Source organism: Dermochelys coriacea, chromosome 11, assembly GCF_009764565.3.
Source record: "Dermochelys coriacea isolate rDerCor1 chromosome 11, rDerCor1.pri.v4, whole genome shotgun sequence".
Classification (NCBI taxonomy): Eukaryota; Metazoa; Chordata; order Testudines; family Dermochelyidae; genus Dermochelys; species Dermochelys coriacea.
This window is the reverse complement of record NC_050078.2, coordinates 69829324-69843446: the sequence shown is the minus strand read 5'-3', so window position 1 is coordinate 69843446 and position 14123 is coordinate 69829324. Positions and strand designations below refer to the sequence as shown.

At 47.8% G+C, this 14123-nt stretch overlaps 1 long non-coding RNA gene across 1 annotated transcript; it reads right to left on the bottom strand.

The window, feature by feature from the left end:
- Positions 1 to 1930: 1930 nt before the first annotated feature.
- Positions 1931 to 13658, bottom strand: LOC122458034. Its single transcript, XR_006277851.1, has 3 exons — positions 13385 to 13658; positions 9737 to 9964; positions 1931 to 2488 (listed from the first exon to the last, which is right to left on the bottom strand). It is a non-coding gene; the product is annotated as an uncharacterized LOC122458034 (long non-coding RNA).
- Between the last annotated feature and the right edge of the window lie 465 nt (positions 13659 to 14123).

The window sequence follows — 14123 nt, the reverse complement described above, 5'->3', positions numbered from 1 at the left end:
GAGTGAGGAGGAAGCAGGCTTGAAATCCAAGTGGTGTCTCTGAGGCATGACATCTCATGGGTCTTTTCCTGCAGTGGTGCAACTTACACCGCACCGTTTGTTCAGGGGTACACCTAAAGTCAGAATCTAGCCCTCTGCATTCAACCCTTTGAATCACTGCAATTGTTACCCAACTTTTTTCCCTAAAGGGCTAAGAAGGATACCATCAAAGCATTCCCAGCTACGGAGTCCAGGCCTGGTCTTTCACACTCTAAACACAACTCTTCCAGCCTCTATTGGGGACTGACAGAAAGAATATTGGGTCAACTATATCTGTGCCATTTCCTGTTCCACTGTGCACAGCCAATGGGCAGGGAGTGGGGCTTCACCTTTCAGACTGTCATTGGGAGAATATTGGCTTGGCTGTAAAATATATAGAGAGAAAAAAAAGTTTCATTACAAAATATTAAGTGGACATTTTTTAGCCCAGCAGAAGAACAAACATGAGGGGCCTGTTCTTCAGCAAAAATCCATCTGTGCAAATTTTTAGCAGCTGGAATTCTAATGGGCCCAGTTCTGTTTAAAATGAGCTCATCACTCTTCAATTTATGCCAATTTCCCCTACTCTCTCCCCAAAACAACAGCCATAAAATTACAAGTAAGGACAGAGAGACAATTCAAAACCAAGTTAACTTTTTCCCAACTGTAACTCTGAGGGTCTGATCCACTTCCCACTTACACCTATTTTTAGGCTGGTGTAACTTTAATGACATCAGTGGAGCTTGTCAGGATTTATGCCAGGATAAGTGAGATCAGAATCAGGCCCTCAAGCTTGCCAACTCCCTTCTTTTGGGGCTCAACCCTACATCTATCTACAATACTTGTATATCCATTATTGCAGTATCACAGCACCTCACAATCTTTAACACTTTTATCCTCCCAATACTGCCAGTACTGCTGTTGCACAAATGGGGAACTGAGGCTCAGAGAGGCTAAGTCACTTTCCCAGGGTCACAAAGGAAGTCTGTGGCAGAGCAGAGAACTGAATGCAGATCTCCTGAACCCTAGGCAAGCAAACACGCTTTCCCTTGAAGCCAGTGAAAGCTGCGGGTGCTCAGAACCTGGTACAAAGGTGTGCTTAGTACCAGATCCTGGAACTATGCAAACAATATAAGAAGAATCACTTGTGAAGGTATCAGACTGGAGTCAGGTTCAGCTTCCTGCTCTATGGCAGACATCCTACATGGCTGGGGATAAATCACAATCTCTCCATGCCTCAGCTCCCCATCTGTGAAACAGGGATAATGCTACTTCATTTCTCCTGCCCTGTGTCTATTTAGCTTGTAAATTCTGGGCAGGGATTGTTTCTTTCTCTATATATGTGCAGCGCACTGAACAGTAGGGTCCCGATCTTGGGTGGAATGCAAATAAATCAATAATTACTATTACTAAACAGTAATGTGAAAACAAAAGACTCACAGAAAAGGAAATTTTAGCATACATCACACATTTCTTCACTGATGAAAAATTAAGCACTCTGACATTTTCTAACCAATTCCTTCTCCTCTTGTGTACTTTAGTAAAGACAGAAATCCTTATGCTTCTTAAGAGTTGGTGGCATATAGCCCAGTGGGGACACAAACAGTATTGGGTCTAATTAGTTTCATCTTTGTCTTTTCTACTTTCTTTCTTGTATCAATATTCCTAGAGGACAAGCTCCCAAGAAAGAGTGAGCTTATTTCCCTGGGACTGTTAAATCCTGTCCATGCTGAAGACAAGGAGAAATACTGCCCTTGACTTCAATGGGATAATTTCTTGGCCTTTAGAAATGATTCAGGATCAGACAAAATAAAAAGCGTGCTCAGTGGTGGGGGAGGTGTCAACTAATTAGTATTTAATGAATCCATGGCGATCCCCTTAGGAAATCCATCCCTAAACCCAAATGTTCCTCTACAGCAGGAGTCTCAAACCCAATTTACCTTAGGCCAGTGCCTGTCCTCAAATCCTCCCAGTGAGCCAATAAGGTCACTGAAGATGGTGCTCAGAAGAGAAAAAGTTTATATTGTATTGTTTATTTTGAATTTCTTAGAAATAATAAAACAACTTTATACAATTCTTCGCTTGCCAGAGAGTTTTTAGTGTTTGCCAGACACCTGGCAATGCTTCAGTTCTGTCAGTTTGTTGATGTTTGGTCTCAGTGACTGAGCAGTTGAAACCTTCAGGATTGCAGCAAGGTGGGCATCAGATAGCTGTGTTCGGTATTTTGACATGTTTATAGTCATTGTGGGGAAAAGTGACGCTGCCTCCATGGCCAGCTCTGCCTGGCAACTAATGATGGTATCCCTGTCCCTCTCCCCCAGCCAATGGGAGCTGCGGGGGGCGGTGCCTGCAGCAGACAGAGCTGGTGGCGTGGCTGCATGCATCTCTCCTCCACGGGCAGCAGTGGGGAGGTTCTTGGGCAGCAGATGGCCCATGGGCTGGGACTTTGAGACCCAGTCATCTTACTCCTCTGATATATGCAGAATCAAAGGTGTTAACATGGAAACAGAATTAAGAGTCACTCATGCATAGGAACTAAGGCAAACAAGTTAAACAATGCCCCAAAAATTCAGTGGTTCCAGAAGGACCAACATGAATATGTAAATGAAGGCCCTAATTATAATCCATAAATCACACAGAATTATAAGGGTCTGATTTGCCTCTCACTTTTACCCAGTGTAAATCAGAAGTAGTTCTAAAAAATGCAGTTGATTTGCAACTGTGTAAAACCAGAATACATGAGAGACGATTCAGGCACTACTTTATTAACTTCCGAAAGCTGTGGCTATTAATCAATCAGCCCATTAGATAATGCTCAGATACCATGGTCATAGATGGCAATATAAAATACTAAAATAGGTAGATAGTCCATAACCTGATATTTACAGCAAGTTTCCATGATCCTTCCCTCATGCCCTATTCAAAAGCTGTGCAACTCCCCACTAGTACAATTAACTGTAAGATTCTAGCATCAGTGTTTTCTACCAGTGCAGTATCCCTCCTCAAATACCGGTTTGGTGGATAATGTCATTCCAACCAGTTGTGTGCCTCTGCCCACCTCTAAAGTCTGAAAGCAAGGCCCTGAACTTCTCCAAGCAGCTAGATAAAAGAGGGGGAAAAAAATCTCAGAGTGATTTCAATCAGCTCTGCGGGAAGTGAATAAAAGCCCTCTCTCATCCTGGAACTTTTTTTCTATAATCCACCAGAATGTGTTGGACTGTTTTTGACACAGTTTGCTGGCTCTGTAGACCCATCGTCAGGAGACACAAAATGATTGGACCAATTGCTGAGTGTGCCCCTTGAAAGATTGCAGAGACCCTCCCCGGTTCCTGCTGGTAATAGCTCATCTTAAGTGATCTCTCTCCTTACAGTGTGTATGATAACACTCATTGTTTCATGTTCTCTGTGTATATAAATCTCCCCACTGTATTTTCCACTGAATGCATCTGATGAAGTGAGCTGTAGCTCACGAAAGCTTATGCTCAAATAAATGTGTTAGTCTCTAAGGTGCCACAAGTACTCCTTTTCTTTTTGCGAATACAGACTAACAGGGCAGCTACTCTGAAACCAGAGTGAATGCTTTCATTCTTTTCTCCCAGCAGAGAGGGATCACTCTGCAGCCAGAATAGCAGAGAAAAGAGGAAAATAAATAAACCCTTTGACTTGCCTAAGCATGCGTGGACGAAGTGGACAGTTTTCCCTTGCGGAGCCTGAGGTTACGCAAGTCACACTCTGCTTAAACATGCTATACTATCCCAAAGCCCTCAAAGTCCTCCAGGTACAAATTAATGCTCTTCTGATTTCCCCTTTTTGTCCCCTTTCTAAACCCTGCGTTTGCCCAGGCTTACATCAACAAGCCATTGGGTGCTCAGCCCAAATGGCTCAGGCAATCAGACCAAGATTTTCAGACGTGACTAGTGATCTTGGGTGTTTCCATTCGAGACACCTGAAAGGGGCCTAGTTTTCAGACAGTGCTGAGCACCCATCCCCTGAAAAATCAGGCTTCTTTAAGGGGTCCCTAGATGAACACTCAACATCTCTCATCACTTTGGAATGTGTTGGCCTTAATCTCTTGGTTCTTCAGATGCTTTCAAAATACCCATCCATGAAAAAGCAGGTGTGGGCATTTAGATAGGTTGCTGAGAACTGATATTGTGCTTCTGTAATCCACTGGATATGTTACAGATCCTTATCTATGTCTGTTCCACAGAGGATAAGAGTCTGTTACAGCCCCAGCTAGGGAGTCTTGGCTCTTTAACCATAAGGACCTGAAAGACCTGAAAGTGCTGAAGGAATTGGCGGCTGTGATTGCAGAGCCCTTGGCCATTATCTTTGAAAACTCGTGGCGAACGGGGGAAGTCCCGGATGACTGGAAAAAGGCTAATGTAGTGCCCATCTTTAAAAAAGGGAAGAAGGAGGATCCTGGGAACTACAGGCCGGTCAGCCTCACCTCAGTCCCTGGAAAAATCATGGAGCAGGTCCTCAAAGAATCAATCCTGAAGCACTTAGAGGAGAGGAAAGTGAATCCGCGCAGACTGGTTCAATCAGGAAGGGCAAGTGAGAGCTGCCAGGGACCAGGGGTGTGTGGAAGGTCCCAAAGGGAAGCAGAAGGTGTTTTCTGGGAGAAGGTTGAAGGCAAAGAGAGCAGCAAGATGCATTTTCTGGCTGGCTTAGTGAAGCCAGGGCCAGAGGGCTGAGGGAAGGTGAGCAGTAGAAGGGCTTACCCATGGACATCTGCAGGGCTGGACAGCTGGATTCACAGGAACCATGAGAGGGCTGGGGGAGTCAAGGATGCTCCCCTGTCAAGGATGCTCCCAACAGAAAGGCTGGGAGGCGGGTTCCCCCTGGGAAGATTGGGGTTGCCCTCCAGTTGGAAAGGCTGGGGTGCGTGTCCTGGTACAAGGACAGCAGAAGACTGCACTGGAGAGCCAGGGCTGTGCTGGAGAGGGCCTGGTGAGGGACACCAGGGCATTGCTGGAGAGGGCCTGGTGAGGGACACCAGGGCTGTGCTGGAAAGGGCCTGGTGTGGGACACCAGGGCTGTGCTGGAGAAGGCCTGGGGAGGGACACCAGAGCAGTGCTGGAGAGGGTCTGGTGAGGGACACCAGGGCATTGCTGGAGAGGGCCTGGTGAGGGACACCAGGGCATTGCTGGAGAGGGCCTGGTGAGGGACACCAGGGCTGTGCTGGAGAGGGCCTGGTGAGGGACACCAGGGCTGTGCTGGAGAGGGCCTGGTGAGGGACACCACGGCTGTGCTGGAGAAGGCCTGGGGAGGGACACCAGAGCAGTGCTGGAGAGGATCTGGTGAGGGACACCAGGGCATTGCTGGAGAGGGCCTGGTGAGGGACACCAGGGCATTGCTGGAGAGGGCCTGGTGAGGGACACCAGGGCATTGCTGGAGAGGGCCTGGTGAGGGACACCAGGGCAGTGCTGGACAGCCAGGGTAAGCGAGGGATGCGGGGCTGTTGTGTTGCATGTGCTGTTTGGACTATGCTGGGAGAATTCTGGACTATGGCAATGGGACTTTTATTATAGTTTATGGACATGGGACTCTTGTAACAAATGAAACCCACAAGGGCTATATTTATACTTGGGAAGATGCTTTGGAGCACTTCTGGGCACTCAGAGGAAGAGAAACTGAGGCAGGCACACTGTGGGGCAATCCTTCTTACAAGCCACCTTTGCTCCACCCTTTGGCACACAAACAGCACAACTGGTCCAGAGAATCTGGGCTAGATTTCACGATCTGCTGAACGTGCTCTCCAGATGAGAAGACAGACTCCCCATTAGCGGAAGCTGTGTGGGTGGCCAGCTAGAAGGACTGGCTGAACAGTAAAACAAATTAGTTGCAATATCTTTTGAAAAATCAAAGCTACAAGGTCACTCTATTATCTGTGGGATCAAATTATTCCATAGTTGCAAGTTTTGGGCCAAACACATGGATCCCAAAAGGTTCAGCATGCCTGATTCTTCATCTGACAGTTCATTACAGGTTATTCATCATTCATTGTTATCCTGCTCATAAATGTCAGTCATCCCATTGGTGAGCAAAAACAGTCCCTGATGACTTACAGAGACCAGGTTTGTTCCGTGTTTTACAGCATTTAGCATCGTGGGGTCCTGGTCCATAGCTAGGGTTCCTAATCACAAGGGTAACGCAAATAAATAGTAGTGATAGTCATAGGTGACTAATCGCATACCACAAGTAAGAAATATTCACAGTGAATAGCTTATGGGCAATCAATGGGCTGGAAGTTGTTTATCAAAATGAACACATTCACACCCAAATCAGAATCAGTTCTGAAAGAGTCACTGTCCAAAACACGGGACCAAAATACTAATAAATATCCATAAAGAACAGATCAACCTGCTCTACCTGCTAGGCCGGACTTCAGTGCATTCTGTGTCCTGCTGAGCCCCCCCACCAGCCTGGAGGAGCCAGGCCATGACCCTCACTCTCCTGCAGCTCTTTGCAGGAATCGGACTTGTTATTGAAGGAGACCTCTCCTTTGTAAAAGCAGAGGAGATCCAAGAGTCTGACTGCCACTTTACCTGAAGCTCACTTATCTCAAACCTGTGGGAAACATGCTCTGTTTTGGATAATGGGTTTGCGACCAAGGGAGGTTGGGGCACCATAGCGGGATTCCTGCTGAGAACAACTTGTAGAAATGCCTGTTTGAATAAGAGGTTTTTCTTGAGGGGATCCAGTACTGACACCGGTGCAAACCCACCCCTGGCATAAAATGTGGAAAAAGATCCGGCTCTGCTTCAGCATATGTTTTCTTACTGCAATAGGCAGCCTTGTCGCCAACGCAAGTAGTAGTATCCTTTCCCTGCTGAATATGGCATGGAGTGCAATTAGTTGTGTCAGCAGTGGCAGATATCAGACCAAGACATATGGACTGTACGTCACTTGGGGCAAGGACCGTGCCTATATTATTTGCAAAGCACTGTGATGTTTCACTCCATATTCTTTATTAAAATAAGCTTCTGATATGGATATGGCATAACTGAGATATACTTTATGCAAGATGGTTCATGTAAGATATTATTGGAAAGGTTATGATTTCCTGAATGTGATTATCCAATTTGTATGCCTGAATCATTTCTGACAGGTTTCAGAGTAGCAGACGTGTTAGCCTGTATTCGCAAAAAGAAAAGGAGTACTTGTGGCACCTTAGAGACTAACAAATTTATTTGAGCATAAGCTTTCGTGAGCTACAGCTCACTTCATGAAAGAAAGAAGAAAGTGATCAGGAACAGTCAGCATGGATTCACCAAGGGAAGGTCATGCCTGACTAATCTAATCGCCTTTTATGATGAGATTACTGGTTCTGTGGATGAAGGGAAAGCAGTGGATGTATTGTTTCTTGACTTTAGCAAAGCTTTTGACACGGTCTCCCACAGCATTCTTGTCAGCAAGTTAAGGAAGTATGGGCTGGATGAATGCACTATAAGGTGGGTAGAAAGCTGGCTAGATTGTCGGGCTCAACGGGTAGTGATCAATGGCTCCATGTCTAGTTGGCAGCCGGTGTCAAGTGGAGTGCCCCAGGGGTCGGTCCTGGGGCCCGTTTTGTTCAATATCTTCATAAATGATCTGGAGGATGGTGTGGATTGCACTCTCAGCAAATTTGCGGATGATACTAAACTGGGAGGAGTGATAGATACGCTGGAGGGGAGGGATAGGATACAGAAGGACCTAGACAAATTGGAGGATTGGGCCAAAAGAAATCTAATGAGGTTCAATAAGGATAAATGCAGGGTCCTGCACTTAGGATGGAAGAATCCAATGCACCGCTACAGACTAGGGACCGAATGGCTCGGCAGCAGTTCTGCGGAAAAGGACCTAGGGGTGACAGTGGACGAGAAGCTGGATATGAGTCAGCAGTGTGCCCTTGTTGCCAAGAAGGCCAATGGCATTTTGGGTTGTATAAGTAGGGGCATAGCGAGCAGATCGAGGGACGTGATCGTTCCCCTCTATTCGACACTGGTGAGGCCTCATCTGGAGTACTGTGTCCAGTTTTGGGCCCCACACTACAGGAAGGATGTGGATAAATTGGAAAGAGTACAACGAAGGGCAACGAAAATGATTAGGGGTCTAGAGCACATGACTTATGAGGAGAGGCTGAGGGAGCTGGGATTGTTTAGTCTGCAGAAGAGAAGAATGAGGGGGGATTTGATAGCTGCTTTCAACTACCTGAAAGGGGGTTTCAAAGAGGATGGCTCTAGACTGTTCTCAATGGTAGCAGATGACAGAACGAGGAGTAATGGTCTCAAGTTGCAATGGGGGAGGTTTAGATTGGATATTAGGAAAAACTTTTTCACTAAGAGGGTGGTGAAACACTGGAATGCGTTACCTAGGGAGGTGGTAGAATCTCCTTCCTTAGAGGTTTTTAAGGTCAGGCTTGACAAAGCCCTGGCTGGGATGATTTAACTGGGACTTGGTCCTGCTTTGAGCAGGGGGTTGGACTAGATGACCTTCTGGGGTCCCTTCCAACCCTGATATTCTATGACCTTCATGCCCTCAATAAATCAAATTAGATGCAAAGCCCCCTGAGATGTTGCCCTTGGCATAATTTTAAGGACCTCATGCTGCAGTTCTGTCACATCCAATACTTCAAGTCAGAGGGAGCTTGTCTGTCGGAGACATAGATTCATAGATTCATAGATACTAAGGTCAGAAGGGACCATTCTGATCATCTAGTCTGACCTCCTGCACAGCGCAGGCCACAGAATCTCACCCACCCACTCCTATGAAAAACCTCACCCATGTCTGAGCTATTGAACTCCTTAAGTCATGGTTTAAAGACTACAAGGAGCAGAGAAGCCTCCCTCAAGTCAACCATGCCCCATGCTACAGAGGAAGGCGAAAAACCTCCAGGGCCTCTCCAATCTGCCCTGGAGGAAAATTCCTTCCCGACCCCAAATATGGCAATCAGCTAAACCCTGAGCATATGGGCAAGATTCACCAGTCAGATACTACAGAAAATTCTTTCCTGGGTAACTCAGATCCCATCCATCTAATATCCCATCTCAGGGGATTTAGCCTATTTACCCTGAATATTTAAAGATCAATTACTTACCAAAATCCCATTATCCCATCATACCATCTCCTCCATAAACTTATCAAGTAGAATCTTAAAACCAGATAGAGCTTTTGCCCCCACTGCTTCTCTTGGAAGGCTATTCCAAAACTTCACTCCTCTGATGGTTAAAAACCTTCGTCTGAGGAGGATCAAGCCCGTGGAGGGGTATGGGGTCTCTGGTTATTGTCACCAGAGGCCCATCTATTGAGAGTGGATGTGAAGAGCTGTAGAGCTAAGAAGTCACTCTGCCTGGACAGGGCAGAGGCAGGGTAGCTCAAGTGGGCTGACAGCAGTATACTCAGCTGTAGGCCCACAAAGGAGCAGCATGTATCACCCCCAGTGGCTGCTTCCAGAAGCCAGAAAGTGTGTACACACGGCAGAGGCCTTGGCCCATTAGAACAAAACAGGGGAGTAGCTAGACCCCTCCATCCTAGCACCCATCACAGCTCTGGGTCACCCACAACTCTGCCTGGGTCCTGTGAGGTTGCATTGGAGATAGGGTGAGGAAGATGCTCCTATCACCATCTGCTCTCAGCACAGGACAAGCCAGAATGGGCTCCCTAAAGCTGCTGCAAATCCTCAGTCTCAACCCAGCCCTTCCATAACATGCTAGAATAGGACGAGGGTACTCACTGTAATTGAAAGCTGTGTTGCTTTGGCTAAGTGTTTGATTACAGAGCTCAGAACAGGCCACCCCAGAACAGCTCCCCTTCTCCTCCTGGGAGGGTGGAGCAGGCAGCTCCTCTCCACACTCTGAAGAACAGGTTTCTTCTGCGGCTCAAAATGTAACAAAGTTTTAATGATAGGATCCAAAGCCCCATTCCTGCGCATGCTGATGACAATTATAAACCTGCATCAAGACTGAGAAATCAAATACCAAATGTGATCAATATGCACTCTCCCCCCCTTAAGAAAACTGCAAAATAGGGTGCATCTAGACAGAAAGGGGTGAGTAATTCAATGTGCCAGTCACTCCAGCTGCATAGCTTTGTAAGGATACTTGTTATAGCAAACGTTTCTTTTTTCATTGGCAGGATCTTTCTTATACAGATATTGCTATCTTCTCTCCCCTCCCCACCTCCTAGCCCCGGCATTTAGATCAGAGGTGGGCAAACTTTTTGGCCCGAGGGCCACATTGGGATTGTGAAACGGTATGGAGGGCCGGGTAGGGAAGTCTGTGCTTCCCCAAACAGCCTGACCCCACCCCCTATCTGCACCCTCCCACTTCCTGCCCCCTGACTGCCCCCCTCAGAACCCCCAACCCATCCAACCCCCCTGCTCCTTGTCCCTTGACTGTCCCCTCTCGGGACCCCCTGCCTCTAATCCCCCCCCGCTCCTTATCCCCTAACCACCATGCCCCCCAGAACCTCTGTCGCATCCAACCGCTCCCTGTCGCCTAACTGCCCCCCGGGACCTCCTGCCCCTTATCCAACCTCCCCACTCCCCGCCCCCTTACTATGTCACTAAGAGCAGTGGGACAGCTTATTGGAAAGCCTGGGAGGTGGGTGGGCGCAAGCCGCACAGAGGCATTCCGGGGGGGGGGGGACAGCAGGGAAGGGGCCGGGGGCTAGCCTCCCCAGCCGGGAGCTTAAGGGCCGGGCCGGGCCGGACGTGGCCCACGGGCCGTAGTTTGCCCATCTCTAATTTAGATCATGGAGTGGAGAAGAGGCTCTGACAACTGGGCCTGCAAATTTACTCTAATGTCTCAGACTGACCAGGCATCGGAAGAGTGAGATCCCTTCGTGTCAAACTAGCAGTGCTTCCGTGCCTTGTACAGCCTCTATAGAGAGTACATAGAGATTTAGGCCCTGATTCAGCAAGGTATTTAAACACGTGCCTAACTTTAAACCCATGAGTCACGTGGTTAAAGTTAGGCATGTGTTTAAATACTTTGCTGATTGGGGCCTTGCAGATCATTTTTATTTTTAGTCACCTAACTACCTCTTTTCCAGTGTGGGGTGCAGACCAGCTGCCAGGATAAATAACAAACGGCCTATGGGGCCTTTCAGATGTAGGCTCTTGGTTCAACTCCATTTCAGGAGTAGATATCAAAAGGCATTCTCTGGTGAGCTGCCGGTTACATGAAATAGGCTGGTCACTATAGTGTCTATTCCACAACAAAGAACTACCACATCTAGCACTAATTTCCACAGCAGTTGGTAGTTGCAGCACAAGGACCATGCTCTGAGCAGACACAGAGAATGAACGAATGAAACTTTTGTCCATGGCGGGTATCACTTCAGGTCAGGACTACAGTGTACTGGCTGGGCAATACGGGGAAGCTTGCACTGACACTGCCTTTGTGCTAGTCCTGTTCTGTAGATTCAGATTTCAGCTGCCAAGGCTCTCAAGCTGACACCTTTACAAGCACAAGAGAGATAAAGCAGGGGAAACTGAGTCATAGGGACATTCCACCCTAATGTAGGCAGCAGCAATAGCCCTTGCTTTGCATGGCAACAGACACATTTGGTAAGTCACTGAATTTCTTGGGCTAAATTCACTTCTGTTGTAAGTCAATGGAATTCCCTCTGACACCAATTGTGAATTTGTCCCTTAGTTTTACAATAATTTGGTGCCTATGCTGAAGAGTTACAAAGTGAGATTAGTCAATTTGTCCAGATTAGTGCACTGGTCCCTTCTGGAAGTGTTCATTGTTTTTGAAGACTTGTCTCACTCTTGGTAATTTTTTTCAGAATTAAGCCGAAAGCCTCCAGCGTGACATGGAAACCCTGACATTCTGCAAGTTACTTAATTGAAAATTCATCACTTTCTTGCGGGATATGAGTGATAGTCATGAGTGAGGATGACAATCCTGCCTTATCTTTAGATAACTAATGGGTTGATGTCATTGGGAGGCCAGTGTAATAGCTTTTGAAATCAGCTTTCAGGAGCTACAATTCTCAACATTACTGAAGTTGCTTTGCAGCTTTTGCAATACAAAACTGCCTGTGGAGAGGTTAGCCGGGGCTCGTCTCTCTCTGGGGCGGCGGGGAACCACACCGCCTCCCTAAATTGGGGAACAGGTCTTGCGGGGAATTAGTCGAGCTGCAGGTGTTGGCCTTTGCGGCCTTTGTGAAGGTAGGACTAACACAGCAAGCCCGGGCCCTAGGTCAGGGTGGGGTGCTGGTGAGTTGGGTGCTCAGGCCCTCAGGCAGGGGCTGAGCAGTAACAGGAGATAAGCAGCAGGCCCAGGCCCTAGGTTCCAAAGCGCCTGGGAGAGGGGGAGACGGCCACCCCCGAGGTGGGTGGTAGGGGGGACGCAGGCCCACCCACTCCACTGCGTCCCAGCCTGGGGCCCTAGCAGCAGCAGAAGACCAGCTGCTGCGTCAGTGGGGCTCTTGGCCGCAACACACTGACATGGGCTCTGGCGGTGCTGCAGCCAACGAGGGTCGGCTGCCCCCGGGCTACTTCCAGACTCCCCCTCTTGAGGGACCTGGGTCGGGGTGGTTTCCTCAGCGGGGGCCAGCACCATGGGTGAGCTGGCACAGGGCAGGCTCAGCCATTCCTCCGGGTAGCTGGCACAGGGCAGGTCGGGCCAGTCCTTGGGTTTACCGCAGACCGCTGGGGTTTCCCAATTGCGAGCTAGGCTGGAGGCATCTGGCCTCCCTGGCGGCTGCTCTCCCAATGAGCCCTGAGGTCGGGCCTTTATACTTCCAAGGCAATGCGTGACCTTCTGGGGGGCGGGCTCAGAGCTCCCTGTCTCCTCCCACTCTGCTGTCCAGAGGGACTCGTCTCTCTCCAGGTTCCCCACCGCCTCACTACACCGCCCTAAAGCCACTGGCCTCAGCCCCTGGCAGATTCCCAGTCTTACATCATCCACTGTCTAGCTCCTGCTTTGGGATGGCAGAGTGTGGAAGAGGCTCTGTTGTGATAATTGGGCCTACAATTTTACTCTACTTGTGAGCTCAACTGTAAGAAGTGTGAGAATATACATAAGCCGTCACAATCACCTAATAGTAATAATAATAGTAATAATAATAACAATAATAATAATAATAAATGTTGATGGGAAAAGGTATGCAAAAGAGATAGAAAAACTGAATAAATCCAAACAAAAAGGCCTTCTGATATGGTTCAAAGATTATGTTAAAATCAAGCTTGGTAAAAATAGAAGATGTGGAACCAGAAATTAATGAACCAAAGTTGGTGTGTCTGATATTAGGCCTAATTGATGGACAAAATAATGAGGGGATGGACTTTCAACCCATCACTCCCTTGTTGGTTCCTTAAAGAAAGAGACTTTGGGGGGAAAATACAGAAGAACAGATGGAGACTACTGACCCAAGCTTTACCATCATGGCTGCCACCCTCATCCTTTCCTGGGACTCCAGGCCTTCATCCCCCTGATCCTGAGAGATCTTCTGATCAGATGGGGCCAGAGAGATGAATCCAGATGATGTTGCCACCCCATCAGGTCCAGCTGAATCCCAGACTTGAACAACAGCGACGACAGCTCCTGCCCATCTCAACTAAATTCTCTTTTCAACAATAGGATCCTTATCACCATCTTTGATACCACCTAAGAGACTGTCAAACAAGGGGGAGTTTACCTTCTAAATCTCTCCAGCCAAAGGGAGGTTGTTACAATGAAAGCCTTACTTAATATTTTACATTTCAAATGCTTTTGCTGTTTTCCCCTCTTTTCTGTACCTTGAATAAAAGGTTAACTGGATTTGTAATGCTGTGTTTGCCATGGTGCTTAGTAGGCTGGGCTCTCTGTCTACCAAACCCTGAACCTTGCTTAACACAGTAACATTGGACAGTGACTGGGTTATGTTAATACCTTTGGCCCAAGTATTCCACCTAATACCACACAGCTCCCATCACCCTCCAAAAGCCATGTCACTGTGTGCCTGGCCCCAGTAAATGAATTAGGCCTAGCCATCCTATGCCAGGACAGGTACTCCCAGTTTGGCCAGTTCAGAGGGTGGGACAGCAGCTGGGGCCTATAAAAGATCAGGAAGAGAGACCCAGTGAGGGAGAGAGTCCCAGTGAATCCGCGCAGACTGGTTCAATCAGG